General features: G+C 32.6%; 3 non-coding genes across 3 annotated transcripts; all 3 read left to right on the forward strand.

The window, feature by feature from the left end:
- The first annotated feature begins 18,217 nt into the window (after positions 1-18,217).
- On the forward strand, positions 18,218-18,283 carry LOC119370355 (small nucleolar RNA U49). Its single transcript, XR_005177900.1, has one exon. It is a non-coding gene; the product is annotated as a small nucleolar RNA U49 (small nucleolar RNA).
- A 188-nt stretch (positions 18,284-18,471) lies between these two features.
- LOC119370359 (small nucleolar RNA snoR2/U65) lies at positions 18,472-18,617 on the forward strand. The gene has a single exon (XR_005177904.1). It is a non-coding gene; the product is annotated as a small nucleolar RNA snoR2/U65 (small nucleolar RNA).
- Positions 18,618-18,680: 63 nt separating this feature from the next.
- Positions 18,681-18,768, forward strand: LOC119370357 (small nucleolar RNA snoR77Y). The gene has a single exon (XR_005177902.1). It is a non-coding gene; the product is annotated as a small nucleolar RNA snoR77Y (small nucleolar RNA).
- The last annotated feature ends 25 nt before the right edge of the window (positions 18,769-18,793 follow it).

Consider the following 18,793-nt stretch of genomic DNA (forward strand, 5'->3'; position numbering starts at 1 on the left):
ACTAAAATGTGTCTTCTTAAGTTTCACACGAAACCTTTCACCAAGATATGCAATAGTAAAAGTCATGTATGGTGTGACATGCATTAAAAAATGCACACAAACTATTATATATTTTTCAATAGTTATAATAATTTTGAGAATTTAACTAAGTGCATTGAAATAAGAAATTAAGATTTTTTTATTTATTTTATGGTTATGATTTATTATATATGATTGTTTATTTATTTGAAATATTAATATATTATACTTATTTAGTGTAGTGTGTTTTAAGAGTGTAGATATCCTACTTTTCTAAAAATTATCGTATCTCGTACATTCGCGTATCTCGTATCACGTGTCCATGCAACATAACTCTTGGTATATGAGGCTACTTCATACACCAAGCTAATCAATCCAAAATTTTTTTTTATTACCAAGAAAAAAGGAAGTGTTTTTTTTTTTTAAAAGTTGTGTCTTTTTTATTAATAAATGATTAGAAATACTCATTTAATTTAATTTTGTTGAAAGAATCATTTAATTTAATTTAATAGCTTAGGTTATATATATTTTAATTTAATTTTAACTTAATTTAGCGGCACTATGTTAATGGGATGTAACTAATAAATATTATAAAAATATTATCTGAAATATAAAACGAATGATATCCTTACAATAGTGCTAAATAATTGTTTTCCTTAAATTTAACAATTTGAAAGACTTACACTTAGCTGTTATTTATGATAAACTCCTCTGCTTTTATATATTATTATATAAATTATATAAATATAGATAGGTGGTTTCATATAACTTATAGTATTTATTTATTTACATAAGTCGTTTATGTTCAAATCAATCTTCTTGGTTTTTTGGTTTAAAGTTAACATTTTTAACTTATCCTATACTCATTGGGAACACTATAATCATGAATGCAAAATGGAGTCAGGCTTAAACAACGTGTTAACATCGGCGTATGAAATACCTAATCATAATTAGGGCTTAAATTTAAATTGGCTTTGAGAAATTTCAATTTTTACTTACCGGTAAATTTTATTTTGCAAAACAAAACAAAATTTTGCTGATTGTGCTGCTCCCTCTGTCCAAAAAAAAAAAAAAAATAGTCCACTTTTCTTTTTTATTTGTTCCAAAATATAATCTACATTCCTCTTTTGCGTTATAGTTAATTCTTGAATTGTCTACTACCCTTATTAAATTACCTTATTTCAATAACTCTCATTAATTATTAATTATTATTTTAATACTCATATGTTATTTAAGATGGGCACAATAGGAAAATTATATGAATAAAATTATCTTTTAATCATATTTTTTAATCTGTGTGAAAATAGAAAGTGGACTATCTTCTTGGGACGGATGGAGTATATTTTATTGTTTGTCCAAATTAGGGACCCATTTAACAATTAATAAATAGGTATTTTGACAAAAATAATACTCTTAAAACCTATTTACAAATTTAATGCTAAATGAAAACTATTCACCAATTTAATATTTATCCTCTTATGGTGAGAAAATATTGCATTAAAACCACTAGCTCACTTATCGGTTCCAATGCAATAGAAAAAGTAACTCGTATGAATAAATAGTCAGCAAAGTAATTAGATGAATAAAAATAATTTTTATTTTTTTATTAAAACTACTAATTCAATTAGTGATTTCAATATAAAATAAAAATTTTAAATTGTTGAATGACCATTTTACTAAGACACACAATTCATTTAGTAGTTTTAATACAAATATGGGACGTGACCACTATGTAAACAAAAAGTACACAAGAGAATAGTGTTTTGTTAAGAGTCCATCAGGTTAACTAGTGATTTCAATAAAAAAATATTTGTTTACTCAAAGTATTTTTTCACCAAAACACATATATCGTCTAGTGGTTTTGACACATAAATATTTCAAGTTAGATGATAAAATATAAGCTTACTTGCACAGTTATAAATTACCAAGAGTAATAAGTGCTTCCAGTTGAGCTTGTCCTCCATACCACATCTTAGAGGTCTCCTATTACAACGCGGATTTCAATGTACTAATCTTCTTTAATGACTTAATATTTTTCTCCATGCTCAATATTTATAACAACACTCATGCAAGGAGCATGAACACATTCAAAATGGTTGTTATAGGCTGAGGAATGTCAAATGAGTTTGTTTATTTGGTGTCATCATCATTTCAAAGAAATCATTAAATGAGCACGTAGCATGGGATGTAGATCCATAATGTATATCGAATGATATAATAGAAGTATTGAAAGCGGGCATTGTATATTAAAATGACACTGTCTCATCCATTTCAGGCAAAGAAATAAGAGTTTGTTGGAGTGACATCATCGGAGTGTAATGAGTGTTCGACGAAATTTCTAATGCTACATATGATACACTCCACTTAGGTTGTGGTGCAAAAGATGATGTGGATAATGTTTTAGGTATATTAGCACGATAACCTTCGTAATAGTTATATATCACAGGGGGATGGACTTGAGGTATATATGTCGTCTATTGGCGGAGCTTTAACTAAAATACATATAGATGTCATTTCATATCTCATTTGCCTCTTCGGTTCTTTTGTTATTTGAACACGAAGAAACTCTATAGATGGAAGGGCAAGTTGAAGCATAGAATGAGTTTTTGTACGAATTTTTTCGTTCATTACACCAAATAGACTAAACAATCTTCGATGGAATGATACCAATTTTTCACGTATTAGTTATTAAGACATTTTTAGCATAATACAAGTTCAACTCGAAAAATTTTATTACTCTTGATATTTTGTAACTGTGTAAGAAAGCTTATGCTTTATTACTTAATTTGAAATATTTATAACACCAAAACATCAGATGATATGTATGTTTTGGTAAAAAAATATTTTGAGTTTTTTATTCAAACCATTAGTTAACCTGGTGGACTCTTCACAAAATATTATTCTTTTATGTACTTTTTATTGACTAGTGGCCACATACCATATTTGCACTAAAACTATTGAATGAATTGTGTGTCTTAGAGAAAATAATTTGACAATTTAAAATTTTTATTTTGTATTGGAACCACCAAGTCAATTGATGGCTTTAATACAAAATGAAAATTATTTTTTATTCTTCTAATTAATTTTTGCTGATTATTTATCAATACGTGATACATTTTCTATTGCATTCAAACCACCAATCGGGTTGGTGGTTTTAGTGTAATATTTTCTCTTGATGATAAGATAAACATTATATAGATAAATAGTTTCTATTTGACATTAAATTTATAAATAGTTGTTTTGAAGAGCATTATTTTTCAAAAATTCCAAACAAATGGGCAGCTGTAAATAAATATATATTATAATAATTATGGGCGAGGAAGAAAAGAGAGAATTTAATTCTATTATTGTTGGATAGAAAAATTATAGAGCAAATCAAATGGAATCACATTCACATGTTTTGTTTTGTCAAATAATTTGTGAAGGTTACCAAAAAGATATATAATTATTAGTAAGATAATGATCTCAAATAATATATTATATATACAAATAGATGAAGAATATTTAGGTGGACGCACATGAGCTTTGGAAGATTCTATGTTTAGATGCACATTTTTTAATTACGGCTGCTTTCACATAGGGGTTTGAGTGGCTTGTCTACCTTCTAGCCAATTGATTCAAACATGAGTTTCTTTGTATAAATTGTTTGGAATTTTTAAAGATAATCTTTTTATTATTTTTAATATGAAATTGATTTTATTTTGAAAATTATGATTATTTCTTCCTATAAGTATGTTTTATGGATTAAATATCTAACTTTTAAAAAAAATCGTTAGCATGTCTTACGACATGAAATTTAAATAAATACTCCAATCTCAATTTTAAATTTAACTTGCATTTTCAGTTCTTGAGGAAAAAAAAAAAACAGAATTTAAGTAGTGAGAGCAGAATTTGGAAAAGTTAAATACATAATTTTCATCTATGGATATATTTTTTTTCTTTTTTTTTTAAATGGAAGAAAAAATATTATCAATTATCTGTGCATGTTTGTTAAAAATTGTGGCTGTGAATTTGATGGTTTCCAATTTATATGTTAATCTTAATAAAAAAATGTAATAAAATTCACATACCATGAGATGCACCACAACTTACGTTTTATTTTATTTTTTTATCTCCTGGAAATTTTTCCCCCAATGGAGAGTGCAAATTCCTATTTTGGCTGCGTTCGACAATATCTTTTTAAGTAGCTTTTAACGTTTGAACTAGCTTTTAGAAGTTAGATGTATCGTTTTATAAAAGTTAACTCATGTAACGTTTAGCTTTTAGTGTTTTATAAAAAATTACTTAAATAGTTAAACCTACTAAAATAGCTAACAGTTACCAAAATAATTGATTGTACAAAACATACCCTTTCTAAAGGTGGTGATCTTGAAAGAATGAGGAGCTCTAATCTATGCAATTACGCGACGATTTGAATTAGCTTTTCTTTCCTTCATTTCTTCTAAACCATTGGATTTTGCTTTTAATGGTCAGTGATGTTCTTTCTTTTGTTTCTTTTCCTGAGTATTGAGGGGATTTCAATCTCAATTTATTACTCTCTCGATTTACAAACACTCATCACATTAGGGTATTTTACGTTCCTTAAAAAAATTATTCAATTTGTTTAACAAAAGTGTATTGGATTAGAATTATGTTATTTTATTGAGTTTGATGGAACCGAATGATTTCCTAAGATTTTTATAAATTCCATTTAAATTCTACATATAGTTTTATGGAATTAGTGAGATTTTCTTTTATAGATTTTGATTGACTTTGACGAAATTACAATGATTTTTATATATTCAATCAAAATTAATTTCAGAACCTAATTGAACAAATTAAATAACTTTTGAGCCCAATCAAAAAATCAAAAAACAATACGTCATCTTCTCCAAAATTATTTAATGGTTAGATAAATTTCATTGGATAATTATAGGTCCTAAAAGATAAAAAAAAAAAAAAAAATCATATCAAACTACTGAATACATGTTGTTATATCCCACATGGGCAGAATATGTAGTTGAATATAAGAGAGTAATATAAATGAAGGCTAATACCTGTGAAAAAAAACATTTTTACCTAGACAGATCAATGGGCCATCAAGAATGCTCATGGCGTAGATTACTGACCTCTGTTATACTTAGAAAGCATGATGGTCGGAGATCTCCCCCACGATGGAGAGCCTATGTCAAAAAAATTATTCTAGATACTACTTAATGCATTAAAACAATAATCGGCACACAGATTTGAGTTGATAAAAACTGGAAATGGTATTTTATTCCCATCTTTTGTCAAACAAATAGCTAAGAAAATAAACATATCATATGCCTTTGTTTTCATGGTGTTTAGCACAGTCCATGCAAGAAAGCAATGATGAAAAGAATGTCCCTTTGTAATTATCACTTTTCATCTTTTCTATCCACACCATACTATTTATCCAATGTTTCAAATCAAAATAAATAAAGCATAACATTCAAAAATCTACGAAAACTATATCACAATCAATATGCAGAAAAAAAAAAAAAAAAAGCTTTCCACGAAATGATCACCGTCAACATTTTCAACTAACAACGATAATTATATATATATATTAGTCTTTTTTTATGATATGTTTAGCACGTTGATTATGCTCGTTATACACTCATTTTTTCATCTTTTTATTTATATAATATTAAAGTATAAGTATTTATTTAGATTAAAATAGAGATAATGTTAATTTTGGTGCCTGTATTTGTCAACTTTTTCTATTTGGTGTGAAAATTGTGACAACTGAGTATACAAACTTGCAATTTTTTTATTTTAGTGTCTCTTGATGACATGAACTATCAGAAAATTCAATGGGACTAATTGGCATCTATAAACGTCTACGTGTCCGCTTATGTGGACTGACGTTCTCTTTTGTTCACTATTCTATTTTTTTGGATTTTTGAAATATTATATTTATTTTTCTATAATTTGATTGGATTTTAATTTTATTTAAATATTATTAATATATAATTATAATTAATTTAAATTTAAATTTTTGAATGTGTTCTTATCTATATCTATGTACATATTTAATCTAATCTAAACAATTAATCACCCATAAATCTTAGAAACCTAATAATACACAAATTTTCTGTTACCTTAATGCACAGAACTATAATTCTTTAGCTTGGGAACTATAATTCTTTGCAGCTTGGTTTTGTTTCTTGCATTGATATGAAAATTGAGTATATGTCAATCGATCTACCTTCATGGTATGGGAATGAGCTTTACCTGATCGCTCTGAATCCGCTGATCAGGAAGAGAGAAAGGAAGAGGTTTTTTCTTTGCCAAATGAGCTAATTTGCAGGTAAAGTGTATAGTTTTATTATAAGTGACAATGTGTCACCAAATTCAGAAAATATTTGGTTGTAGGTATAGATCTTATACATTGATACTCCATTTCAAGAATGTGTATATTTGTTGCTTACAGGTCAAATGTGTATAAATAGAGAGAATAATCAAATATGCTTTTAAGTATATCACATTATGTGTATTTGCACTATCATAAAATTATTAATAAATTCAAGAAAAGTTTTTATTATTTGAAAATTGTAAAAAATGCAAATTCATATATTTTTTTTAATGCTTCTCAACTGCTTAGTAAAAATTAGTGTTATTTTGATTGTTGAGAGAGAAGACTAATAAAATGTATAGGATTTGAAAGAAATTAATTAATGTTTTATTATATTAATATTTTATTCTTATATATAATCGAGCCCAGATAGGAATGTAGCTTCCAAATGAACATAAGAATTATACAATATATTCAAATAAAATAAATAAGAGATAAGAGTGCCAAAAATATAATTTTATTTTTATTTTTTGCAGAATGTTGCGCTCAGCGCATATTATTAATATCAAAAGATAACGAATCAAACAAGAAAGAAGGAGGACATACCCCTATTCAAAACCAGACATAAAATTAGCCACCCTTGCTATTGAATGAGCGACTGGCTTCCTAACCAAAGTGTATGAAACACCCTAAAGCTCATTAAGAAGAGCCTTACAGTTTCTTATAATTAAAGAAAAATAAGAATAAAAATCTTAGGAAGAATCTAAAGCCTGTGTAACAATTAAACAATCATTCTCCACAATAATAGGGAAAAATGGTAATGTTTTTATCCAGCTCAAAGCTTCACGAAAGCATAGAGCTTCTCCAAGCTGAGGATCTCTACGACCAGGCTAGATACTTAGTTTACCTGCACAACAGAGGCCCTTACTCTCGCATATAACCATTCCTAAGCCAAAAGAGCCATTTCCTAGAATTGCCACATCCACGTTGCATTTATACTAATTCTACTTCTAGGGCATCACCATATACTGGACAAGGTCATCCATTTCGACATGGCGTTTTCTTAAGTTGACTTTGCAAGGGAGAGCCTCACGTAAAATTCACCACACCAGTAATTGTACTTTCCCTGGTATTATGATTTGCCACAATTTCGGCCATGGAAAGTTTGCATTGCTGTGATCAAGAAGTAGACCTTCAGTAGCCACCTTATACTAGGCATGGCCACCGGTTCATTTTGAACTGGAATCAAACTGTACTGTAAATGAACCAGAACCGGATTAAAATTATCGGTTTAAAGTTTTGAACTGGAACCAGCGGTTCAAGGGCCGGATAATGTTCATATGAATGTTAAAATTTGAACTTGAACTGGCCTTTAATCGGCGGTTAATTGGTGATTCCGGTCCTGTTAGAACTGAAAATTTTATATTTTTATTTTTAAAATGATAATCATTTATCCTATTTTATACATCTCTAAAAGTCTCAATAATATTTTACTACATGATATACTTTACTTAAGATTTTTTTTTTTAAATATACTTTACTTTGAAAGTTAAAAATCTAAAAAGTAAAATGGTAAAAAAAGAGAGAAATATTTAGTGTAAACTTATATTGTTTCTATTTTTTTTTTTACCCTTTTAAGTTGTTTACTAAGTTTAAAATTACATTCTTTTGAAGCATTTTTCAAAATTTTCTTATAATTTATTTAATTAATAACATTTAAACAAAATAAAGTGATAATTTATTTGATTATTTTGTAAAATTAATTAATTTTATTCTTATATGAGTATGAGCATTCTAAAGTTTATTTAAAATAAAATATACCAATATTTTTTAAACTCATATTAATATTTTTGAAAAAAAGATGTAATGTTAGAACCGATTTTTTTTAATATATATATATATATATATATATATATATATATATATATATATATATATATACACCGTTGGAAACCATCATCGGAACCGGCCGGAACAGAAATCGGACTAGAATTGCCGGTTAAAGGGCCAGTTCAGGTTCAACATTTTAAAAATTTTGAATCGTCAATTCTGTGAACCGAAACCGGCGGTTCAACGAACCGGCCATGCTTACCTTATACCCTTCTTTTACCACATATTCGCCTTTTCTATTCAAATTCCAAATCCAATCATCTGCAGATCGTGATCGAGCCAAAGAAATATGAAGAATAAGCTCAGCATCCCTGTGCATGAAGGCAAATCGAATTAAGTTCTCATTCCGACGATTGTTTACTATAAGGTCAGACACCATGCGCAAAGTAGAATCCTCTATGAACTCTGTTTGAATAGTAGGATTAGAAGTGTCTAAAAGCCAATGATCCTTCCATATATGAATGTAGTTATCACAACAACCATTCCGCAAAATCGATCTCGCGGCACAAATACTTTGCCAAATTTGACTTGGATTGTTACCCACAGCAACTTCTAAAAACTCATTCTCACGGAAATAACGAGCTTTTAAAATCCTTGCTACCAAAGAAGATGGAAACTTCAAAATACGCCATCTTTGTTTAGCTAGTAAAGCTAAATTAAACTGTCGGGGATCTCTATATCCTAAACCACCATAAATTTTAGGAGTAGACATACGTTTCCAGCGAAGCCATCGAATTCCTCCCTCATCTTGACCTCCATGACACCATAAGAAAGAATTCATCACAATTTCAATATCTTTGCAAGTATCCAGTGGCAATAAAATAAGGACATCAAGTAGTTCGGCATTGCTTAAGCCACTGTTTGTAATAAAACATCTTTCCTTGCCTTGGAAAGTAATTTGGATTTCTAGCCATGGATTGGGTTAGATACCTTCTCCACTACATTATGAAAAACTTTCCTTTTATCTCTTCCAACCATAGATGGCATGCCCAAGTAGTTGCCATGATTAAGAACTTCATTGACACTCAGAATAGTGCAAATTGAGCTCCTTAACTCCATTTCAGTATTTGGAGTGAATACCACAGCCGATTTGGAAAAATTAACCTGCTACCCGAATGCTTGCTCGTACAGATTCAGACAATTTTTTAATTCCATATCCTCTCCTGTTGTTGCTTTGGTAAAAAACAAAGCATCGTTAGTGAAGAAAAGATATGAAATTGGAATTGCACCTCTACATACCTTGGCACCATGAATTCAACCCTGAGCTTAGAGCTTCGAAAGAATTGCCAATAATCCCTTAGCGCAAATTATAAATAGATAAGGTGATAACGGGTCTCCTTGGTGCAAACCCCTTCCAGGAAGTAAAGGACCATGCTCCTCAGCACCCCGGACAAAAAAAATATTTTACTGTAGTAACAATCCGCATTATCTTGCTTACCCATGATTCAACAAAACAAAACTTTAGCATGATTAACCGTAAATATTCCCATTCTATTCTATCATATGCTTTGGACATATCAGTTTTCAAAGCTAGAAAGCTGAAATATCCTTGGGTCTTTCTCTTTAATGAATGAAATAATTCATATGCAATAATAGTGTTGTCCGTGATTAAACGCTGACAATATTTGTTTTAATCTGGTAGCAATAACCTTGCAGACAATCTTGTCAACGACATTGCTTAATGAAACAATCCTGTCAACGACATTGCTTAATGAAATGGGCCTCTAGTCTGTGACAGTAACTGGAGTCGATTTCTTAGGGATAAGAATGATATTTGTTCGATTCTGACCAGGCATCTCACAATTAGCTTTCAAACATAGTAAGCATTCTCGAATAACATTTGCCCCTACCACGTCCCAATATGTTTGAAAAAATCCTGGATTTAGGCCGCCTGGCTCTGGGGATTTATCTAGATGCATAGAAAAAAGTGCTTCACGAACTTCTTTTCCTCTATATGGTGCCAGCAACATATTATTTTGCTCTACTGAAACTTTGCGTTCTACATGACTCAAAATTGGTTCAGGATCACCCTGCATAAAATAAACAAATTAGTATAGAAACGCAAAATAACATCAAATAATCCCGACTCCCAATTGACCCAAGCTCCTTCTTCATTTTGCAAACGGGATATAAAATTCTTCCTGTTTCTGTTGGAGGCCATAGCATGAAAATATTTTGAGTTGTTGTCCCCTTCTATGAGCCAGTACTGTTTCGATCTCTGTTTCCAATACATCTCTTTTTGCAATAACAATTCACCATATGTTGCTTCCGTTTGCCGTAACACAGTCATATCAAGACTTGGTTGTTGGCATAAAAGAGACAGTTGCTTCTCTACCTCCCATAACCTGTTATGGAAATCTTTATGGTGATCTTTAGCCCAAGAATGGAGAAACCGAGAGCAAGATGCAATTTGATCTTGTAATGAGCAAAAATTACCATTTGTCTAACCCTTAAGCACCATCTATTTACAATCAGCTTCCAACGTCCAAGCGTTTTCAAACCGAAAGCGTTTTTGAACATATTTTTCAATTTGAATTCCCAAAGAAAGAAAGTGTGGGCAATGATCGGATGAATTAGTTTCCAATACATATACCTTGGTCATGTTAAAAATCGATTTCCATAAACTTGTAGCCATCACCTAATCAAGTCTCTCCCTGATCGCATCAAAATCCGTCCTCCAATTTTCCCATGTGAAGCGTGGTCCGACATAGCCCAGATCATGCAGTTGCTAATCCATTAAAGCACCTTTAAAACCTTCCAATAACCACCTAGGATGAACACCATATCCTTGTTTCTCCACGAGATACATAATATCATTAAAGTCGCCTATGATACACCAAGGCAAAGGCGACTTGTTTTTCAATGAGTGCAGCAAGTTCCACCCTAGTTGCCTATTGGTTCTATGCACATATCCATAGAAACCTGTAAGCCTCCACTGTTCCATCCCTTTGATACAGACCTCCACATCAATATGGTGTTGAGAATAACTTAATAGTCGAGCCATATTAGCATCCCTCCATATAAGAACCAGCCCACAACCTATACCAATTGGATCAACTACAAAACATTCGCTAAAGCCTAAATCCTTTTGAACTTCAAAAACCTTTTCTTTTTTTATTTTTGTTTCCATGAGAAAAATAAAATTGGGTTTCTTATTGGACACAAGGTCCTTTAGAGCCCGAACTATAGGCGGGTCCCAAGCCCCCGACAGTTCCAACTTAATGTACTCATTGATTCAGGCGAGCCAGGGAACCAGAGCCCGCCAATTCCACATTTTTTGGATCCGTTTGAAAAGCTTTTGGGACCACTTCATCCTCCATACACTCCCTATCCACGTCAGAGACAATCTCCTTTCCTAAGTCAGTATCATTCTCCACTCATCTCCTTTTTAGGTCAAACACTAGAATCGTATCCACTAGAATTGTAGTAGGGTCATTCAAGTGGGACTTTAGTTCCTTATCATGCACGGAATGAGAGTCATGAGAGCTATCAACCTTATCCCCTCCAATATTTTTTGCATGTAACACGTTTATAGGAGCTCCTATTTTTGCATTCGCTGCCTTCACCACTGGAGATCCCATTAGGTCTTGTTCTGTCGGTAGCCACCGAGCTCCAACTTATGATGTTCATTTTGAATCTGCCTTAAGCCAACTACCATAACCAAACTTCTCTCTTAGAATTTGGGGCAAATCATAAAGCATTTTACAAGCATGATCAGTATAGCCAATGATACCACAAAAGTAGCAAAATGTGTTTAATCTTGTTAAAGTTACAGCTACAGCTATTGATGCAAGTGTTGTTGACAATTTTTGGAGGTATTTTGTTAAAGTCATTTAGATTTTGTTGTATTTTGTTGAAATCAAGAGGTAGGTGAACTACCTTGCTTTTAGGTAGGTTTGGTGAACAACCTTCCTTGACTTATGGAAGGTTGGTGAACAAACTTTAGACTAGCTCTACTATAAATGTTTACATTATGCTGTAATGGAATTAATAAGAAATTAATTGTTTCTTCACACTCACAAAATCTGCAGCTTTTTCTTTTTCTGCAGAATTTCCTTCTCTTCCTTAATTTTCTGCTCTTCTAAACCAACAAGTGGTATCAGAGCAACCTTGATCTCAAAGGGCTGTGTGTGTGTTTGAGTGAAAGTCATAGAGAAAGCCACCAAATAAACCAGAATTTGTGAAGTTTTTCTGTTTATTTGCTTTTCCTCAAATGGCTTCCAGCAGCATGTCTCTTTCACCACCTCATTTTAATGGGGAAAACTATCATGTTTGGGCTGTGAAGATGAGAGCTTATTTCAAGGGGCTTGCATTATGGCAGTATGTGGAGGAAAACAGAGTACCTCCACCTCTTAATCAAAATCCAACCCTTCAGCAGATTAGACAACATGAAGAAGAGGTTGCTAAGGCTCCAAAAGCTCTGTCCTATATCCATGCAGCTGTTGCAGATCCTATCTTCACCAAGATTATGACATGTGAGACAGCACATGAAGCTTGGGAGAAGTTAAAAATTGAGTATCATGGATCTGAAAAAACTAGACAGATGCAGATATTCAATTTAAGAAAAGAATTTGAAATGTTGAAAATGAAGGAAAATGAAAAGGTGAAAGATTATGTTGATAGAGTTATGAAAATTGTAAACCAAATTCGATTGTTGGGAGAAGAGTTAGAAGAGAAGAGAATTGTGGAGAAAGTTATGGTGACTCTCCCTGAAAAATTTGAAGCCAAGATTTCTTCTCTTGAAGAAACTTGGGACATGTCACAAATATCCTTGAATGTACTTTCAAATGCTCTACAAGCTGTAGAACAAAGAAAAGCCTATAGGGAAGAAGAAACCATTGGAGAGAAGGCTCTTGTTGTGACTCATAAAACAAAAATGCAAGAAGGAGGTTCAAGAGGCCAGCAAACTGACAGAAAACCAAAAATGAAGAAGAATTTCAGAAAAAATTGGAGGAAGGACAGATTTCCACCTTGTCCACATTGCAAAAAAACAAACCACACTGAGAACTACTGCTGGTTCAGACCTGGAGCTCAATGTAAGGTGTGTAAGCAATTTGGTCACACCGAGAAAGTTTGTTCTACAAACCAGAATCAGCAAACACAAGCCCGTCATCATGCACAAGTCACCGAAAATTCTGAAAAGTATGAAGAACAACTATTTGCAGTAAATGAAATTGAAAAATGTGGTGTCTCAATTGAAGTTAAAGAAGCATGGCTTGTTGATAGTGGCTGCACTAACCACATGACACCAAACTTGGTGAATTTCGATAGCTTGGATACAACCTATTCTTCAAAAGTTAGACTTGGAGATGGTAGGCTTGTTGATGTCAAAGGCAAAGGAGATGTGATTATACAAACTCTTTCAGGTACAAAGCTTGTTTCCGATGTTCTTTACGTACCGGAACTAAATCAAAGCTTGTTTTCGGTTGGTCAATTGCTGGATAAGAATTACAGTTTGCTATTTAAAGATAAAACTTGTGAAATAAGTGATCCTTCTGGCTCAAAGTTATTTGCTGTCAAAATGAAACGGAGAAGCTTTCCTCTAAATTTAAGAGACTTCAAAGAAGAATCTTGCTTGAGTCATAAAGAAGAATCTGATTTGTGGCATAAGAGACTTGGTCACACCAATCTCAATTCATTAAAATTGCTACAATCCAAGAAGTTAGTTGCTGATTTGCCATCTATAATTGAAGAAGACAGCAGTATATGTGAAATATGTCAGTTAGGCAAACTCAGCCAAACACCATTTCCATCTGATCAAGCATGGAGAGCTTCTATGAAACTTGAATTAATACACACTGATGTGTGTGGCCCTATGAGTGTCTCATCTTACAATGGCAGCAAGTATTTTCTATTGTTTATTGATGACTACACCAGATTTTGCTGGGTATATTTCCTCCAATTCAAATCTGAAGTTTTCAAAATGTTCTTGAAGTTTAAATCAATGGTAGAGAATCAAGCTGGCTCCCCAATCAAGATTTTAAGATCTGATAATGGGGCTGAATTTACATCCAATCAATTCAAGCAATATTTGCAAGAAGCTGACATTCACCATCAATTAACAGTAGCTTACACACCTCAACAAAATGGTGTAAGTGAAAGAAAGAATCGATCTATGATGAATATGGCGAGATGTCTCTTGTTTGAGAAAAATCTACCCAAAGTTCTTTGGGCTGAAGCTGTAAACACTGCTGTATATCTTCAAAATCGGCTTCCAACCAAAGCTATTGATGGAAAAACTCCTTTCGAAAGCTGGTTTGGAGTTACACCATCGGTTGGTCATCTCAAAATCTTTGGAAGCATATGTTATTCATTTATTCCAAATGCAAAAAGAGAGAAATTGGATCAACGAGCTGAAAAAGGAATTTTAGTAGGCTACAGCAGTGAATCCAAAGCCTACAGAATTTTGAATCCTGTTACTAAACAGGTGTATGTCAGCAGGAGTGTCAAATTCGATGAGAAAGGTGAATGGGATTGGAGTAAAATGGAACCAGAAAATTCTAAATCAATTCTTGATTTTCAGCAAGAGCAAGAACTTCCAGTTGACAATGAAGAAGAATCAAATGAAGATGATTATGCAATTAGAGGAACTAGATCCCTAGAGGAAATTTACAGCAGATGTAATGTTGTCTCACTTGAACCAACTCAGGTGGATGAAGCCTTAAAATTGCCTGAGTGGAGAGCTGCCATGGAGGAGGAGTTGAAGATGATTATGAAGAACGAAACATGGATTTTAGTTCCTAGACCATTGAATAAGCATGTAATTGGAACTAAATGGGTATTCAAATTGAAATTAAATTCTGATGGCTCCATCAATAAGCACAAAGCAAGATATGTTGTTAAAGGCTACGCTCAACAGCAAGGGGTTGATTTTACAGAAACCTTTGCACCAGTTGCAAGATTTGACACTATCAGATTGATTTTGGCACTAGCAGCAAGTGAAGGTTGGCAAGTCTTTCAATTGGATGTGAAATCAGCTTTCTTAAATGGTTCTTTGAAGGAAGAAGTATATATTGAGCAGCCTGAAGCTTTTAATGATGGAAGCAATAGAGTGTGTTTGTTGAAGAAAGCACTCTATGGTTTAAAACAGGCCCCAAGGGCCTGGTATGCCAAGATTGATCATTACTTGCTGAATTTGGGTTTTAAACGAAGCTTGAATGAGGCAACACTTTACGTAACTCAACAAGGAAGTGATGTGCTTATCGTTTCTGTGTATGTTGACGATCTACTTGTCACAGGTAACAATTTACAATTAATTCAAGAATTCAGATTGAAGATGCAGCAGGTTTTTGAGATGAATGATCTTGGCTTAATGTGCTATTTCCTTGGGATTGAAATTGCTCAAGATGAGCAAGGGATTTTTATTTCACAAAAGAAATTTGCTTGGGAGCTGCTTAAAAGGTTTGAACTTAGCAAATGCAAACCAGTGAGTACACCTACAGTCCATGGAATAAAATTGCAAAAGGATGATGGTTCTCACTCTATAGATGCTTCAACTTATAGGAGCATGGTTGGTTCTTTGCTGTATTTATCTGTAACAAGACCAGATATCATGTTTGCAACAAATTTACTGTCAAGATTCATGAATTCTCCAACTGAAAACCATCTTACAGCAGCCAAACGAGACCAAGCATATCAAAATCAAGTATCATGCAATTCGAGAAGCTGACAAGGAAAATGAAATTCAGATTATTCATTGCAATTCTGAAGACCAAACAGCAGATATTTTCACCAAGGCATTGCAAAAACCAAGATTTGAATTTCTTAGGAATAGACTTGGTGTTTGTCTCAACTCTTGCATCAAGGAGGAGTGTTAAAGTTACAGCTACAGCTATTGATGCAAGTGTTGTTGACAATTTTTGGAGGTATTTTGTTAAAGTCATTTAGATTTTGTTGTATTTTGTTGAAATCAAGAGGTAGGTGAACTACCTTGCTTTTAGGTAGGTTTGGTGAACAACCTTCCTTGACTTATGGAAGGTTGGTGAACAAACTTTAGACTAGCTCTACTATAAATGTTTACATTATGCTGTAATGGAATTAATAAGAAATTAATTGTTTCTTCACACTCACAAAATCTGCAGCTTTTTCTTTTTCTGCAGAATTTCCTTCTCTTCCTTAATTTTCTGCTCTTCTAAACCAACAAATCTTTCATACTTGAAAGTTAAACAAGCAGTTAACTTAGATTTCTTGACAAAAAGCTTTCCTTTTAATGGCTGTCTTACGTCCAGTTGTACTCGAATTCGTATGAAGTCACGCCAAATTCTTAGAAAATTTCGAGGGTCAGCTTCAAGGAACCCACCGATGTAATTAGCCGCATCACAAGCGACTCTTTCTGACTTAAAACCGTTTGGAACATCATGTATCTGAACCCACAGCTGCAGCTTAGTGAGTTCAACTTGGCGAGGATTTTCCTGTGGTTTCATTTCGTGCACCAATAAAGGAGTTTGTTGATAGTTCCAGGGGCCACCTTGAATGACTTTCTCCACGTCCAGATGGTGAAAAAATTGAAAAAAATAAGCATTATTTCCTAATTCTTTAATCAAGATACCTTTAACCGGTCTCCACATACTAGCCATGACTTGCTAAAAAATCATGAAGTTAATGGTCTTCTCTGTTAGAAGTCGTCCCACAATACAGTTCTCCTAGGCAGACTCTTCCTTGACCTGTTCATGTTGTTCTGAATCATCCACATACTCCACAACCCCTTGTGTTTCTTATAGATGCAAATGTTGATATACCTCCCTGACCAGCCGCTCTGCCTCACTCTCGTTTTCCATTGTAAATGAAAAACAAAGAGGAAAGGAATAAAGAATAAAGAATGAAAAGGAATCTACGTGTTTAAAGAAAAAGCTTGGAATCAAAAATAAGAGAGAAAGGTCTCAACACTGTGAGAGAGATTTTCACAAATTCGAACATGTGTATACATCATTTGATATTTGAAGATTCAAATAAATAAAAATTAAATATTATTATTAATAAAAAATTGTTTAGAACAATTTTAATTATTTTTATTCACAAATCAAAAACTTTTAAAAATAACATAATTCAATGATAATATTTATTTAAAAAACATATAACACTTCCGTGCGAAGCGTAGTTTATTATAAAACTAGATTCATCTCTCCAAGGATGCTAAGGCAACAGGAATTGGACGTAGCATTTCTTGAATGAAAACAGGAAATTACTTGCCTAGATCGGGTCTATGTTCTCACTTATGGAGTAAAGCAATGAAACTAAAGATTTTTTAAAAAATATTCTGACTTTTTTTTAAATATATAGTCAAAAATACCCTCGTTTTACTAAAATTTTTTAATTTCATTAGTTTGGTTTATAAGTGGGGCCATAAACTCAGTGTGAGTAAAATTTTCACATAAAACAACCAAGGGAATACCTAGATAGAGAGCTAAAAATTATTAAAAGTTAAATATTATTATTATTAATCAAAATTTTACCTAAACTTTTTTCTATCGTTTTCATTCTTAGTTTTAGAATGAAATTACAAATTAAAAACTTTTTAAAATAACAATATAATTCAATAACAATAATATTATTCCAATAATATACAAAAACCCACTCTAATTCTGGAATCACGACTAATTACTTTTTAATAGATAAAAAATATCAATGAAAAAAATAAAATTTTATTGAAAATGAAACGAAATTAAATAATCTAAAATCGACTGTTGGAAGACTGATCCATATTGGGCTAGAAACATTTATAACCACTGGATTCATCAGATGATAAAAAGAGCCCAACTTGACCCAATCTCTGTTTAGTACGGCTACAACCCAACGCCTATGTACCATCATCGCTGAAATTTCGAGCTAGGGTTACGGTTCACTTTTCTATATAAACCTCTTCTTCGTCTATATTTTTCCTCAGCTCTGATCCTCTGCCTTACGTCTCAGGTAATATTTACAGCAATGTCGAGTATAGTTTCTTATGCTTTATGTTGATAGATCCATCTATTTGGCGGTTTTAGGAGTTCGATTTTAGACATTCTGTGAATATCCCGATGAGGAAGCAATCCCATTAGATAGGAAGTGCCGTATGACACTTTAATCACCAGCGGTCATACTCACGAACTCACTTTTCACATCCGCCAATTGCAGTCCTTCTGATTCGTTTCCTTTGTGGTTTCGTTTTCTGTTTGGGTTGTTGATTGGTCGGGATCTGTGGGCGACGGTGTGCCGTTGTGTGGGTGATTTGAAACGGGTCTCTGAGGGTAGTATTGTGATTGTTATTTATTTTTGAAAAATAGTAACGTCCGATGCCACGTCGCCGGTAGCCAGTGGCGTTGACCGGCGATGCTATGATTGGACGGAAATCAATTTCTTGTTTCGCCTTTTGATAGGAACCTGTGGATCTGGTTTCAGTTGATCTACGGAGCCGTTTTCGGCGATTACATTTTAATATTTTAATATTATTTATATAATTTTTTTAAAATTATAAATTTTGGGAAAGAGAGATCTGAAGCCTATGAGGATTTCTTTTATTTAGTTGGAATTACCGGCTGAATTTCACTTGATGTCAATATTAGACTGGCTGTCTGAGGCTTCGGAATGTATTTTCAATCTTTTGTTTCA

Source organism: Jatropha curcas, chromosome 3, assembly GCF_041381405.1.
Source record: "Jatropha curcas cultivar XTBG-Jc1 chromosome 3, XTBG_Jcur_1.0, whole genome shotgun sequence".
In the NCBI taxonomy this organism is placed as follows: Eukaryota; Viridiplantae; Streptophyta; class Magnoliopsida; order Malpighiales; family Euphorbiaceae; genus Jatropha; species Jatropha curcas.